At 36.0% G+C, this 17,169-nt stretch overlaps 1 long non-coding RNA gene across 1 annotated transcript; it reads left to right on the plus strand.

The window, feature by feature from the left end:
- The first annotated feature begins 4,469 nt into the window (after positions 1–4,469).
- On the plus strand, positions 4,470–6,407 carry LOC125479993. Its single transcript, XR_007260406.1, has 3 exons — positions 4,470–4,951; positions 5,108–5,193; positions 5,296–6,407. It is a non-coding gene; the product is annotated as an uncharacterized LOC125479993 (long non-coding RNA).
- Positions 6,408–17,169: the final 10,762 nt, after the last annotated feature.

The following is a 17,169-nucleotide window of genomic DNA, read 5'->3' on the forward strand; positions in this document are numbered from 1 at the left end:
ATCCAAATTGATTATACTTCAATTAATCACCTTCACTGGACTAGACTAGACTAAGAGTTAGTCTAATCCGTGTTTGTTACATGCAAGTACAAAGTTTAATGGGATTAAAGGGGACTTGCCCCAACTAATTACCTCCTTAGCCGGTCTTAGCGAGTGCCCCTAAGGGGCAGCGGATTCCTAAGACCGTTTGTTTTGCTTTGCCTTTGACTCATCCCATTTGTTTCGCTTCCGACTCGTCCCATCTGCTTTGCTTCGCCTTAGACTCGTTTCATGTCACATCCCGGCCCGGGCCCTACCACAACCCGAGCCCGACTCCACCGTAGCACGATATTGTCCGCTTTGGGCTTACCATTCCCTCACGGTTTTGTTTTTGGGAACTCACGAGCAACTTCCCAGTGGGTCACCCATCATAGGATTGCTCTAGCCTCCTTCTCGCTTAACTTCGGAGTTCCTACGGAACTCGAAGCCAGTGAGCTCCCAAAAAGCCTCTTGCTAGGTAGAGATGAGAATATACATATAAGGATCACTCCCCTGGACGATGTGGGATGTTACAATCCACCCCGCTTAGGGGCCCGACGTCCTCGTTGTTGGAGAACAATTCAGAAATAAACAAAAATAACAGAAATAAACAGAACTTGAAATTCTAATATTTTATTTACCAAATATACTTGATGTGCAGAATGAAATTATACAATAAATACATAAACTAATATAAAAATTTCAATGATACTAACTTGATCACAGAAGGTAGAGGCTAGCGTAAAAGCTATGTCCTTCGAACAGTATTTTCGTCCCACTCTTGTGCTTGTGGTTCTACAACGTCTGCTCGACCAGGATACAACTACCTAATTCTACAACCCGCATCGGATTATAGAACTCTAGCGAATTGCTTTGTGTGTTTACTCTCTGGAAATTTTGTACGGAAGAAAAGGAGGAAGAAAAGATGATTCTCACTTGGATACTGTGATTGCAAATATATAGGCTGTTTCACACCTTTTCAAATACCCGTTCAGTGTATTTGAAAGCACACAACTCTTTCTAATAGCTGTGTCTTTTAATCAAAAAGTACAACTCTTTCTAATAGCTGTGTCTTTTAATCAAAACATTTTTTAATTAATAAATTAATTAAAAAACTTAATCCGAAAATTAAAATTAATGAATCTGATTAATTTTAAATTCCAAGACCCTAAGGCCCAAGGCCCTTGTCTTGATTAATTAATATTAATTGTATTTAGGCTATATTATATTCAAGCCTAATCCACACAACCATAAGGCCCAAGCCTTCAATCAATTTCCAAATGGTTCAAGTTCGAATTACTAAGAAAAGGGAATAAGCCTATATAAAGGCTTGTGAAAAAATACTATTGACCAATGTGGGACAAGAGGGTCTCAAACTCCAACAATCGTCGGCACACACGCGGCCAGGGTTAGGCTTTGATACCATATTGTCACATCCCGGCCCGGGCCCCACCACAACTCGAGCCCGACTCCACCGTAGCACGATATTGTCCGCTTTGGGCTTACCATTCCCTCACGGTTTTGTTTTTGGGAACTCACGAGCAACTTCCCGGTGGGTCACCCATCATGGGATTGCTCTAGCCCCCTTCTCGCTTAACTTCAGAGTTCCTACGGAACCCGAAGCCAGTGAGCTCCCAAAAGGCCTCTTGCTAGGTAGAGTTGGGAATATACATATAAGGATCACTCCCCTGGGCGATGTGGGATGTTACATTTCATCATCTTCCCACTGTCCTTGCAGTCGTCCAACAAGTAGACGATCGACAACGAACTTACATGGTTGCCGATGGTTTCCATTGAAATCTTTTGTAGCCATATTTTCTTGTTCTAAAAGATAAAAAGAAATACTTGGATTTGATTTTGTCTTGATTTAGATTTCAATATCCTGCTGATTTGGATTTGGATTTCTTAAGCAATCGCATTCATATATCGATTCTAAGAAAATCTCTTTCAAACCTTTTTCCCAGATTCCCGTCCCCCACAAAATCAAATTGAAATTCCAATTTCCGAGGTCGTCTAGAAATGGCTACATTGGAGTCTCTGAATGCTTTGGATTTTTTCTGAAAAAAATCCCACTAATTAAATTCTTTTGAATTGTTTTGTTTAGTTTGAGTTTTTAGTTTCTTTATTTTATTTTATTTTATTTATCAATGGTGTTTTTATTTTTATAGGTTTTCCATTTTGTGCAGTGATTGTTCATCTAAGAGCTACCGGTGATGCTCCTATACCCAAGCCCCAAATTCAAGGTGTGCCTTTGGGGTTGCAGACTTGCAATAGTGTGTATAAATCTTGAGATTGAATTACACTTTATTTTATAATGTATGATTTATGATGAATAATTTGTGCTGGTATTCCTTGTATATATGTGAGAGAGTTATTCTTCACACCAAATCATCATTCTATTCTAGCTATATGCAAATGTTTTGAGCTGATGAAAGATGAATGCTTGAGGAGATGATGAATGTAAAATTGAGTATAATATCTAATTTTTGCTTTAGCATATATAGATGAACTTAGAATCTTACTGTTTTAGAACTTGCTCTTTATTTGATTTGCATATTGATTTGTGAAAGTCATATGGCTCGAGTTTTCCCCAGTGACCAAGTTGTGTATACTAAGACTTCACATGATTTTATTTTTATCCTTTACATAAACGGGATATTCTCGTTTTCACTGCTATTCCAGTTCAGGGCGGGATTCTGATGAGTTGTAACATTAGGTAATGTATCTTGTACATCAAGTGTTTTATCTTAAGCGTAAGCCTTAAGATGAATATATTGGGGGTAGTATGCCTCATCAAACTCCATTCCCTAAGTGTTTCAAACAGGGTTATGGTACCCTTTTATGGAGGAGGCCAAGCGAATCACTAGCAGGGAACATACATCAAAAAAGATTGTTGTTATTTCTTGAAGGGCCTTACATGGTATAACATCTTGTATGGCGAGACCAAAAAACAAGTTTTCATGTTGTAACTTCCATTGTATAACCAATCTATTTGTTTTGAGATTCCAATACACAGTTCTTTTGTTATGTTCATGAGTTCTTTTCTAAATTTGGTCGCTATTTTTTTTTCTATTAAGGCTCACTCATCCAATAATATTAATTTTGATAATCTTAATAGAAAAGAAATTAAAATAGAATTATTTTCATTATCATGCTTCTTAGTCTGACACTTCACCAAAAACTTCCCTAAGTCAGTCCAGTTTAGTCTAGTCTAAGCCAGTCCAGCTTAGTCCTTGAAGTTAGTCCATTCGAAGATAGTCCAATGCAACAAACACACCCATATTGTCGTATTTTCTCACCTACATTTTAATCGAAATGTTAATGACATAATTATTTATTCTTTAAACTTTTAGACCCTTATTTATGAAAATTCATTATAATGTTTAGCTCAAAGAAAAGAAAACAAATAAAAAATAATTTGAAAAAGCCCAACAAACTTTCCCCTACCCCACCCACCCCGTTTCTCTCCTACTACCGTCTCACTTTTCTTCTCTCTCTCTCATCTTATCGCACGTTGCCTGGATTTTGTCAAATCCTTTAAATAACTGTTAAATTTATTCATGTGACTTCAAGGTTGATGTGGTGACATGTCATATGGATTGAACATATTAAATTAAAATTGTAATTTTTTTTTTAAAGAAGAAACTTTATACAAAGAAATTCTCTACGGATCCTATTTCCATTTTTATCAAAAAGTGACCTAGGTACAGTTACACGAGGAAAATTAGTGAACAAGATACAAGACTAATTGTAGGTATATGCCAAATCAGCAAAACCATCAGCGGTCATGTTAACTTCTCAAAACATGTGATAAATTGTGTAGTAGAAAATCAGCTTCAATAAATGTCAAGTATTCTTGATAATAAATGAAATCTACCACAGAACTTGTATCTTTTTCTTAATTGCTTGAATTAAAATTTTCAGTCTCCTTGCATATTAATCTTTCCAAATCGCATTTGTATTACCTATTTGAGAGCTCAACTTAAGGATACAACTTTGCAACATCCCGTCCCAAATTTTATTGTACTTTATTCCCAGAAGCAATGAAATTACCAAAATGCCCATGACGAACTAAGTGGTATTCTTATATGTACCTCTAAATTTCTTACATAATCTTTCCCTTTTCTTTACTATTTAAATATTACTCATCAATTCGAACTTGTGGGCACAAAGAGGACATAATTCTGACATGTAACGAACAAGTTATGAACGTTTCATGATGAGGGGCAAAATGGTAATTTGCACATTAAAGAATTTGCAAAACTGTTTTCAAGGCGGCTGGGTTGCCATCTTTATTATAGGTTGCAAGCTTCTAACTACCTGTCTGATTACAATTTCAAATTAGGTTTGCACGTGGGGCAAGTGGGTTGTCTTTGATAATTATTTTATTTGAGCCTAGAGCCTATAAAGTTATTGTTTGGATCTGACCCAAATACACACGCACACACACATTAACCAAACAATGACTCTCTTTCACTTTCTCTACAGTCTCTCTTCCTCTCTCACTCTCTGCACTCACCATCTTTCTATGTTGCACAATGCAACATCGTAAGCCACTACCACCATTCACCACCCAACCTTCGAACCCACACCACCAAACCATCATCATTATTCTCCCTGACTTACCACGAGTCTAGAAACCCCAAGAAAATTCTTGAATTAGTCATCAAACTCAACAACGAAGAACTTATGTTTGAACTGAGAGGATCTCCGACGAATTCTTTGTCTTTCTGACCAAGGTTTCCCTGTCGCATTTTTTGGCCAAATATCACTGAATTGTGCGAGTTCGAGAACACCAAACAACTCCCTATCACTTATATCCCAAGATTCGAGCATGTGCTCGAATCTGCCTTTGTCTCAACAAACTCCAATTTGGCCATGGCATTCAGGCTAAATTATGATCAACTTCGATCACTTTTAGACCTCGATATAGGTATATTTTGATTCCTCATCTTTAGCTTCAATTTGATATGAATTGTGTGAATTTTAGTTGAGAATTCAACTAGTTATGACATTCTGAAAAATTGGACTCACTAGAGAAGAAGATGGAATACTCTATTAACTGTGTGTATACCGTTAATTGTGACAGAATATTCTGTGCAATGACGAAATATTCTACTATGGTAACTGAACACTCAATCTGGTGACCAAATATTCCATCTCCAGCGTGTATCGGTGAGTGACTATTTCATGCTTTATACCATTAATTTCTAGTTTCTTTGTGATGTTTTTGAGGTAAACTGGTTGTATTTTACCTTATTTTGTGTTAATGTGCAGTTACATGTACTTTAGGATCAATTTGAAGGCAAAAGAAATGAAAAAATTCCATTTTTGGGGTTGACCCTTATTCAAACTTGGAAAGAAGTTTAGTGACCTGTTTTGAAGCCCAAATAAAGAATCCAAGATGAATCTAGTTTGTTAGAAGACCAGGAACATAATGGGATAGGAATTGGGATATCTGGCCTGATTTGGAGGTGCTAAATAAGGCAAAAACGTGCAAAATAAAGGCTAAGTTGCTGGGATCACTTTGGAATATCTTGCAGCCCTATTTAGCATATAAATACTAAGGTTTCAGATTACTTTCACACAAGCCCCCTTGGGGTCGCCCATAGCTCTCTCTCTTCTCTTTCTTTGGCCTTTCTTCTAGAAACAAAACCCTATTTCCCTTCACCATTCGTTGCCATTGAAGAAACCACGCAGCTGCACTGTTCTTAGAGAAGTTCAACATCAGAATTGCTTCAAAGGGGTTTCTTCTTTGAACTTTAATTTCACTCATGTTGTTCTTGATATTTATATATTTTGTAATCATGTTGTGTAATTAAGTTCATAGCTGGGGATTTCGATGTAGCCTTGCAAACCTACTCTATGTTATTCAAACGTGGAAAGAAGTTTAGTGACTTGTTTTGAAGCCCAAATAAAGAATCCAAGATGAATCTGGTTTGTTAGAAGACCAGGAACACAATAGGAAAGGAATTGGGATATCTGGCCTGATTTGGAGGTGCCAAATAAGGCAAAAACGTGCAAAATAAAGGCTAAGTTGCTGGGATCACTTTGGAATATCTTGCAGCCCCATTTAGCATATAAATACTAAGGTTTCAGATTACTTTTACACAAGCCCCCTTGGGGTCACCCATAGCTCTCTCTCTTCTCTTTCTTTGGCCTTTCTTCCAGAAACAAAACCCTATTTCCCTTCGCCATCCGTTGCCACCGAAGAAACCACGCAGCTGCGCTGTTATTGGAGAAGTTCAACATCATAATTGCTTCAAAGGGGTTTCTTCTTTGAACTTTAATTTCACTCATGTTGTTCTTGATATTTATATATTTTGTAATCATGTTGTGTAATTAAGTTCATAGCTGGGGATTTCGATGTAGCCTTGCAAACCTACTCTATGTTATTAAGTTAAAGTATTCAACTTACCAATCTGTGTTCTTGTTTCATTCACTAATTTTATAGTATAATTTGTTTATTAATCTTAATGTTTGATCACCATTAGGGCTACTTATGAATTATTTGATCAAGGTTATAGTACACATCATGCTTAATCTTGGTGGATATGTGAATGAATGAAGAAGCTGCTATGCATACATCTTGCCATGTGATTTCTTTGGTTCTTTGAAGTTTTCTTGTTCTTAATGGATTCTTACTTGGTAATCATAGTTGAACATCACAACTAGGTTGCAGATTAGGAGTACTTGATCACAACCACACACCGAATGGTGATCATAAATACGTAAAATGAACCCTCGTTGTATATTGGAGAGTTGACAAGCTCATATTTATATATATTTTACATCAAATTCACTTGTCTTTTCTTAGTTAGTTCCTTGCATTTTTGAGCTATTTACTTTGTTTTTGTGTTTTGTAGGATTTGTCAAGCAAAGAAAAAAAAATAGCACAAGTGGAATTTTAAGTAACAAATTCGTCAAAACTGCCTGTGCAGATCAGCTGACTTTGGAAGCAAGTTGCGGACAGCTCAGAATGAATTAGAGAATGAGCCTTACATGTTTGGAAAGCTATGGATGTCTATTCTATGGAGCATTTCACGAATTGTTAATATCATTTTTCTAGAAGAAGTTATGGCTGTTTTAACACTAAAAGGTTCTCAAGAGGTTGAGTAGTTTGTAACTGACAAGAAAGCATTGAAAGTAATAAATCCAAAACTCTAGCAGCCAAAACTGATGCAGCCAAGAACAATTCAACTGACACCTATTCAAATATAAGAGGAAATGGAAAATCAAGTGGGAGTAATGGGCATAAAGGCTACCTAAAGAGTTACAATTGTTTTACCATTTCCTCTCATTTATTGTCATCACTAAATGGCTATTAGTGGGGTGAGTTATGGAGAAGAAACTGGGGCAGCAAGCAAAAAGAAAAAGGACGTAGGTTGCAGCGGGAAAGGGGGGAAAAAGATAGGAAAAAAAGATAGAAAAAAAAAAGGAAGGAAATCAAGGAAAAAAAAGACAAGGCAGTTGTGTTGGGGAAGGAAGAAAAGGAAGGAGGAAATCTTGGCATTCTCTTCTTTCGGTTTTATCTTCTCAAACTCATGTCTTTCATTTGGTTTTATTTAAGGATTATGTGTAACTAAATTTTTAGTAGTTAGGGGCTATTTTGAAGCCCCAAATATGATTGCAAATTTGTTATGACATTTCGTTTGAATTACTTTTATGAATGGATGAAAATTGGTTCACTACTTGTCTCATTGATGAATTCTTTATGTGTTTTCTACGGATGCATACTTAGTAAGCATATCTAGGATTCTAATGCTCTGAATATGTGTGTGCCTGCCCTTGTCAAATGAGGACCTACATATGTTCTAGAGTAGTACTTGTTAATTGCGATTAACATGTGAACCAATTTCTATGATAAGTAAGACAACGCCAGTGCTTACGATGCCTTGTGATGACTCAAACTCTTTTCGTTCTTAATGATTTCTACTCGTTAAATCTATGAACAAGCCATTCCAGACTGCATGTTAGGGACTAAGTTAAGTTGAAAATGCCATTCTTTTAACATACCACATAAGAAAGAGTAATAGGTTGAGTTCTAACATTGAGCCAACTTGAGCATCTTCATCTGGAAATAAAAGGAATTTGAATGAAGCATAACATGTTTGTATGATTATTTGGTGGTGGATAGCAATTCCCCTAACTCGTTTTTCTTAATTTGTGAACTACTTAAAATCTGTTTCTGTTCTGTTTTTGTTCGATTTAATTTAAATAGCAAATCAACTCCAAAAATCCCAAAAATTTGTGTGAATGTAGCTCTTTGTGTCTAGTGTCTGCATATAAAATTTTGTAGACTTTAGATAAGTGTAAGTCGATCTAATAATTATTTTTCAGTGGCTGGTCAGTAGGGACAGTAACCCAGTTATTGTGACATTTTAAGTAGTTAGATAAAACAATCTTCTGCGGGAACGACCTTTATTTTCATATGCTACAATTGACAAATCTTAGTGTTAAAAGGAAAATCAATAGGACATTTGTGTGCTACTTTGTGGTGTGCTTTTAATTCTACCAAGAGTTGAATGCATTTTGACTTAATTTTCATGGAATTGACTTGTAATGGTGAAATCGATATCCCTAGTTCCATTCCATAATTTCTGAATCAATCTATCATTTGTCTTTAACTTGTCTTGCATTTTAAGTTACTTTAGCTTTCAAAACAAAAATCTAAATTCAGTTTTCATTTTCATTGCTTAGTTAGGGTTCACATAAAGTTAGTAATTTGTAGAGTTCTAATCAGTCCTTGTGGTTCGACACCCTTACTTGTGCCATCATACTATCCTTATATTTGCACTTGAAAGGAACATAACAAAATTTTGGCGCCGTTGCCGGGGACTAATTTCAGTCCCCTATAATTGCTTGCTTTATAAACCCTATATGTTTTACTTTCTTAGTTTAGATTTTTAATCTACATTTTAGGTTGTTTGCTTTTAGAAGGTACAGAGAAATGTATGATGAATGTCCTTTATGTGCTAAAACTGGTTATCCTTTTCAATTCTGCCCAAGGAGAGACGAGTTTCCTACATTTGTCAGAGAGCACTCACACCGCATGTGTTTCTCTAACCAAGGGCCACAACAACCATTGTTAAACACATATAACCCTATTTGGAGAAACCTTAATATTGACTCTTGGAACAACATACAAGCTCCAAATCAAACCTCCCCCACAACAGACCCCTTTTGACACTTCATTGGAGGACACTTTGGAGCTACTTGCTCAAAGCACTTTACAATTTCAACAATCAACGAATAGCATGATTCAAGAACACTCCACTGCACTTACCAAGTTGGAAATTCAGTTGGGGCAGATTGTCCAAGCATTAAATGAACATTAATCTGGTGGTGATGATCAAGAAGAGGAGAAGGAAAAGCCAAAGGAAGCTTGTTGTGCATATTTTCATAGTGAGGATTTTGAGCTTTACAAAGATGAAGAACTTTACATTCTTCCCAAGCCATATGTTCTACCACTTCCTTTTCCAAGGAGATTTGTTAAACAACAGTGATGCGAGAATTATACGCACACAAATTAAACCCTCTTTTTGTCAAATTGTAGTAAGTATGTAAGTAGGGATCGTTCTGGACCGGGGATTAGGAGGGATTGTTAATCACTTGGATTTCACTCAAAAACGTAAAAACACAATATAAAACACTCTACTAGACTCAAAGAATGCAAAACTAAACTTTAAAACACTAAAACAAACCAAAAGACTCAAAACAGCACCAAAACACTCAAAACTGCCTTAAAAACACTTTCTGGGCAGTTTTGAGCACTTTGAGTACTTTGGACGAAATTAAACTAATTGCACAGATTCTAATTAAAAACAGAATGTAAATATGAATGTGATGGATTTGAATGGATGGGATGACTAGCTAAGGGGTTCATCTCCACACATGTTACACTTGCATAATAAAAAGATTTCCAATTGCATTTCAATAAACCATGAATTCTCAACGCCCCGGGTTAATTAGGTCCGCTTAAATTAACCGTCAAGTTTTCCTTAAGTTAATGAATTGGATGATTGCATACGACAACCCAAAGCATTCCTCACAAGTTCCCTACATGAATTGCATAATAGAGATACAAGCAAGAATCATTAAGCAACATGAAAACTATAAGTGTTGACGAGGCATTCGTTACTATGATTGCATGAAAACTTATGCCAAGAATATGTTTAACGCGATTGTTTATAAGCAACCTCCACTACTTGTGAATATAAGTTCATAACTATTACGTGAAACTCACTTATATTCTAGCGTCAAATTCATGCATGAAAATTAAGCGTGAACTCTCAATAAGCATACATAAATAGGTTATCAATCAAATAGTTAAACAAATTGAATTCACAACTTATGAAACGCAATTAGAAGTAATCAAATCAAAATGCAAGCATAAACATATATTTCGAATCCCCCCCTAACCAGGGGGTTTTAGTTCCTCATGATACAAAACAAAGAGAATCAAAGAAACGCCTAAACATTCCAACAACTCAAACTTGAATTGTATGAACGTTTAGGCCCTCTTCTCTTCCATTCCTCATTCGTACAAAACAAAGGGTATTGAAATTAAACATTGAAATCAAAGAAACACCTAAACATTCCAACAACTCAAACTTGAATTGTATGAACGTTTAGGCCCTCTTATCTTCCTCTTCGTTGTAGCACAAGGTCTAAGGATAGTTTGATGGGATGGGGAGTTATGGATGGTGTAGAATGATGTGTTTAGGATAGGGATGGATGTAGGGGACCTCAAGGCTTATTTTTGGGCAGAAAATATGAAGAATGGTGAAGTATGGATGTGTTATAGAGAGGGGATGAATTTCTGGCGTGAATGGTGAATGAATTGTGTATGAATGGGAATGAATTGAATGAATGCAATGCATGGTTTTATAGGGAGAGAAGGGATGAGAGAACATGTGAATGGCAGCTAGGAATGATTAAAGAAGGGAATGCATGTGTAATGACAACTAGATTGGTTGGTGGAAATCTGAAAATGGATGGGAGAGGGAACATGACAGCTAGGTAAAGTGAATGTGGCTGCATGTTTGAATGATTAAATGATGCATGTGGGTTGGAAATGCATGTGCAATGATTCTTTGGTGCTGAAAATGCATGTGTAAGCATGTGTTGGCTGAATTAAAGAATGTGAGGGAATGATGAAAGGGGAAACATGACAGCTAGGTTGAATTATGAAGAGTGAATGCATGTGGCTGATTTATGTGAATGATTATGGGTGATTATGATAAGTGATAAGTGGTGATGATAAGTGTATGATTTGTGATTATGATAAGTGATAAGTGGTGATGATAAGTAATGATTTATGATAAGTGATAAGTGGTGATGATAAGTAATGATATGTGGGAGTGTGGCTGAAATGAAGGAGTGGAATGTTGGAATGTTATGCACGGCTAAGGATATAGGAAAGGTTTAAATGTCCTAAAACTAAAGGGAACAAGGTTCCAACACTTTGGTCTTCAATTAGGTCTTCAATTTCGTCCAACACTTTGGCTCCAAGCATAGGCTATCCATCCTTAGCCCAAAAGTGCTCCAAAAGTCTCCAAAATGCATCTTTTTGCTCCTTTAGCCCTTTGGACCTACAAACACACGAAAATAGCTTAAAGTACTAAAATAACTAAAGAAACATAACGTAAATGCACGAGAACAAGCCATTTAAGTCGCATGAATATGCTCCTATCAAACAGCATGATGAACCACCTATAGATGTGCTTGGTGAAACTCTGTCGGACATAGTGTTTGAAGCTTTTCCTTTATCTTCTAATTCAATTTATTGTTTTTCAAAATCTGTGTCGGATTCTCCATGTTGTTTTACATCTTTTCAGGTGCCATATTTGGAGTCTTTGGAAAATGATTTGCTACCATTTCAAGAGGGAAAAAAATTGAAGTTTGATAACGAGACCTTGCTGCCATCTCAAACAAAGGAAGATGATATGGTCTCGCATTTTATTCACAAGGAGAGACAAAAATGCCATCACAATCAAGTCTTTGTGGAAATTCAACGCACCATATTCAAAATCCCTTGAAAGAAACCACTTCTTCCGACCAAGGTTTGGAGGTACCTTGACTTCTTGCCAGCATAGGCGTTCATCTATCATGGTACCATGTCTCACCTAGACATTAAATAAAGCACTTGCTAGGAGGCAACCTAGCTGGGTTTGGGTTCTTTCCTTTTATTCGTGTCTTTTAGTTTTATTTTATCTCCATTCCACACACTCTACCTATTTGCACTGCATGCATTCCATTCATTTTTAAGCATCGAGGATTGCTTAGTTTAGGTTTGGGGTTGTGGGATTGAAAATTTTCATTTGTTTTTAGTTCTAGTTAAGTTTGCTTTTGCTTACTAATGTGAATATATATGAGGGTTATGTTTACAATCAAAACTACAGTGTTATCATGAAAAAGTTTCGTATCTTATTTTTCTTTTACAAAGTTGTTACTCTTGAAATTATGATGGTAAAAGTACCATGCTCAAATTCTGGAAGAAGAATAGTGGAGACTACCCTAGTGACTTATTTTGAGCCTATTTGCTTCTTTGAAAGGGTTTAAAGTGTTAGGTGTTTTTGCTCCTATCTTTTTCTTTCAATTTCACTTTAAATGATCTCATTATTTCTCTTTGATTGAATGCTAAGAATAATCCTATGTTGCAGATACTACATGTTTATTATCACCTATGAATGAAATCATTGAGGCGATGTTAGGTTATGCATGTTTTAACCACTAAAAGGCCCAATTCCCGTCCCTTTGTGTGCTCCATTCACCCTTGTTGCAGCCAAACACTTTTAGCCTAGTTCTTTCATCACCCACACCAAACTCTACCCACCTTAGTCCATTATAGCCATACCTTATAGTTTGGGGAATACTAAAGTGATGAAGACACAAATAGATTAAGCTCTAGATTAAGAATGTGGCGTGTACCAAGGTAACATGTGTTGGAATTGCAAATAAAAAAAAATAAAAGTTACAAAAAAAAAAAATCGAAGAAGATGCAATTCCCAAATCTTCCTATTATCATGCATGGATCCTAGACGCCAAGAACAAATAACAAAGACCAATTCAAGTGAAGAGCATGCTTATTTCATAACAAAGACTCTTTGGTATGTCCCAAGCTCTAGTATTTCCTATCCTTTCTTTCATAGCCTATAGCCTAAACCTTACATTACAACCTTGTGAAAGACCTAGCTAATCTTTGAGGATGTATTCATAGGTGCTGGTAAGTACGTGTGCCATCCCTATTCTTAGTATTTGATTCATTTCATGAGATCTGTTCAGAAATTGTGCTTTTATTTCATATTTCATATGTGAGAAATTTTTAATCCCCTTTACATAATTTCACTCACATGTGTTTGTGGAAAGACTAAACCTTAGGAACCACGTGAAAATTTGAGTGATATCTTTGAGGACTAGAGTTGAGCCGAATTCTATCTTTGGCATTTGAGTATGGTGTCTTTGAAGTAATGAGTCATGGAGTAATATTTTTACACTTTACACATGATATGATTCTTTGAAGTGGCAGATTTTTGGTTTAGATGTATGATTAAGCTTTCATTGGTTCTTATTAGTTTGTTTCAAGTATGCTTTAACCAATTTGTTTGTAGAGTCTGTAGATGTTTGTGGGCGTCATCACTGTAAACCCTCAGGAGAAACAACTCATTCGACTAGGGACACCTAGAGGTTTAAAGGCTTGTTGCACATGCTCAGTGCAATCGTTTAGCCAGTGAAAGTGGTATAGTTAGATTTTATTGTTTTTGTGTGTTTTTAGTTATAGTTTTGCTCGAGGACTAGCAAAAACCAGGTTTTGGGGTATTTGATAACTTATATATTTCATGCATTTATACGATCCATTTCTAGTCTCTTTGTGATGTTTTTGGGTTAAACTAATTGCATTTTACCTTATGTTAGTGTGTAGTTACATGTACTTTAGGATCAATTTGAAGGCAAAAAAAATGAAAACATGCCACTTTTGGGGTTATTCAAACGTGGAAAGAAGTTTAGTGGTCTGTTTTGAAGCCCAAATAAAGAATCCAAGATGAATCTAGCTTGTTAAAAGTCCAGGAATAGAATGGGAAAGGAATTGGGATGTCTAGCCTGATTTGGAGGTGTCAAATAAGGCAAAAATGTGCAAAATAAAGGCCAAGTTATTGGGATCACTTTGGAATATCTTGTAGCCCCTTTTAGCATATAAATACTAGGGTTTCAGATTACTTTTACACAAGCCCCCCTTTGGTTTGCCCAGAACTCTCTCTCTTCTCTTTCTTTGGCCTTTCTTCTGATGTGATAAAAGATAGGACTCAAATTAAACCCTCTTGTTGACAATTGTAGTAAAGATGCAAGTAGGGATCGTTCTAGGCCAGGGATTAGGAGGGATTGCTAATCTACTAAAAACTGACTCAAAAATACAAAACTAGGCTTAAAAACACTTAACTAGACTCAAAGAACTCAAAACAAACTAAAAAGACTCAAAACAGCACAAAACAATCAAATAGACTCAAACTAGACGCTAAGACTTACTTAGGACGAAAATTGAATTGGTTTTGACTAAAAATACTTAAAAACAAAAATTAGGACATATTCTAACTAATTTGACACAACTAAATAAAGGGGATTGGGTTTTTGATGAATTTGAAGTAAAAACAAGTAAATTGCAGAAACTAAGTAAAGGAATACGAATTTGGGTGAACTGATGGGTGATTAGGTAGCTAGAGGGTCCTTCTCTACACATGACACACTTGCATACAAATTGATTTCCACTTGCTTTTTCAATAAACCATGAACCTCAACACCGCAGATTAATCGTGAACAGCACTAATTAACCTTCAGATTTTCCTTAAGTCATTGAATTGGATGGAATACGCATCGGTAACCAAATTATTCTTCAAAAGTTCCCTACATGAACAACATAATAGAAATACAATCAAAGATCATTAAGCTTTTTGAAAATCATAAGCATTGACAAGGCATTCGTAACTATGAATAACATGATACTCCTGCCAGGGATTCACTTAACACGATTGTGACTAGCAACCTCCACTATTTATAAATATAAGTTCATAACAATTAGGTGAAACTCCCTTATATTCTAGCATCAAATTCATGCATGAGAACTAAGTATGCATCCTTAATCAACAAACACAAATAAGTTATCAATCAAGCAGTTAAGTAAATTGCATTCATGATTTATGAAATCACAACTGGAGGTAATCAATTCATGTTGCAAATATAATCATGGTTTCAAAGTCTCCTCTAGCCAAAACGAAATTAGTTCCTCATGTTCACAACAAAATAAAGAAAACTTAAATTAAACATTGAAATCAAAAGATGGATTACACCTAAAAACGTTCCAACAATCCAACTTGAATAGCAAAAACGTCCAAGGCTGCTCCTTGTCCTCTTCTCCCTTGCTAGGCTGCGGCACAAGGTGGTTATGGTGTGAAATTAGGTTGTGTTATGTTATGGAAGGGTGGTGCGGGTTTTGGATGATGGATGGGTGAATGTAAGGTGCGGATATCTGTATGAAGGATGGTTGAATGATGTATATGGGTCAGTGTTGCGGCTGAATGGTGAATGATGGTTGAAAACGTTGAATGGGTAAATAATTAGGTGCAGCAGAATGTGTATCTTTAAGGTAAAGGATCATGGCTTTTATTAAATGTTTTGGAAAGAATTGGACCCCAAATCCTCAAGGAAAAGGATAATTAAAGTCAGAATCCTAAGGGAAGAAGGGTAGGAAACTTGCGGCAGGGACTTGGAAATAGGAAAGAGGATGCCTTGCACGACAAGGTAAAGGGAAAGGGCAAGGAGGTGCAGCAAGGACTAGGAAGTAGAACTAAGTCTTCTAGAGATATATTTAAGTGTCCTAAATTAATTAGGGACCCGTTTTGGCAGCTGAAACTTAGGTAGGAAAAGATTAGGAAAGTTAAATCAAAATAAGGAAGTTTGACTCATGTTTCCTTCTTTGTAGTTGATTCCTTTTCTTCCAAGTCTTGAATTAATTTCTTCCATCTCTTTAGCAGATTCTTAGCCTTTCTTAAACTTCAATTCCGTCCATCCACCTTGCTCCAAGCATGTGCTATCCATTCCAAGCCCAAAACTGCTCCAAAATGCTCCAAATTGCACTTTCTTGCCACTTTATTCCTTTGGACCTACAAACACACGAAAATAGCTTAAAATACTAAAATAACTAGGAACTAACAACATAAATGCAAGGAAATAAGCTAACTAAGTCGCATAAACATGCTCCTATCAAATTCCCCCACACTTAGCTTTTGCTAGTCCTTAAGCAAAATAAAACAAACAAAACCCCCAAAACACAATCTAGACCTTCCAACATTTGTCTCAGCGATTTCCAATGAGCATGACATATTAAAAATCACTACTCCCACAGATTTTAGTTCTCTTTACACTTGAGCAAACACTTAACCACGGTCACCACTTACTAGTTCGCATTTAATCAATTAAAACAACATTTTGAATGTGGTAACATGCCTTAGAGAATTCCCTCAATTCCTCACTAGATATACTCTTTATTTTCACACAGATTTTCTGACTACACTCCCTACACTAGGTATATGTGAGAAGATTGATGTAAACATGTAGACTAACACTCACATATGTTATAACAAAGAAAGCATTTTTGGAATTATTAATATGATATGTATATGATCTCGTGAATGGAATGCTACAACTTAGAACGAGAACTAGGGATTCCATATGCTCATACCAATTTCAAACTCCACATATTGAAACACATAACAATCAAGATAGAAGTCTAAGGGTTGTAACGGGGCTAAGGTATTGGCTAACAAAGAAAGGTAAGGAAAAACAAAGGTTCTTAAAGCAATAGTAAGCAAAGTAATGAAATTGACACTTAGAATTCACTTTTGATGGCATAAATTAACTTAAGGGGAAAATGCATGTAACACTTAGGGTCAAATTCAAACTTCTGGACCCTTTCTTCAACAACCAACACTTGTGAGTTCATTCTCACTTATTTATTAACTCTTTTTCTTCTTTTTCTTTTCTTTTTCATGTTTTTCTTCTTTTTTTCTTCTTTTGTCAATGAAAACCCTTCCCCCACACTTGTTTTTCTGCAATATGTTGGTCAAAAGGAATTCCTTTTAAGTCATGCTCCACTAT

Source organism: the organism of the source record quoted next, unplaced genomic scaffold (genome assembly GCF_019419815.1).
Source record: "Pyrus x bretschneideri cultivar Hongxiangsu unplaced genomic scaffold, Pyrus_bretschneideri_v1 Contig30, whole genome shotgun sequence".
Classification (NCBI taxonomy): Eukaryota; Viridiplantae; Streptophyta; class Magnoliopsida; order Rosales; family Rosaceae; genus Pyrus; species Pyrus x bretschneideri.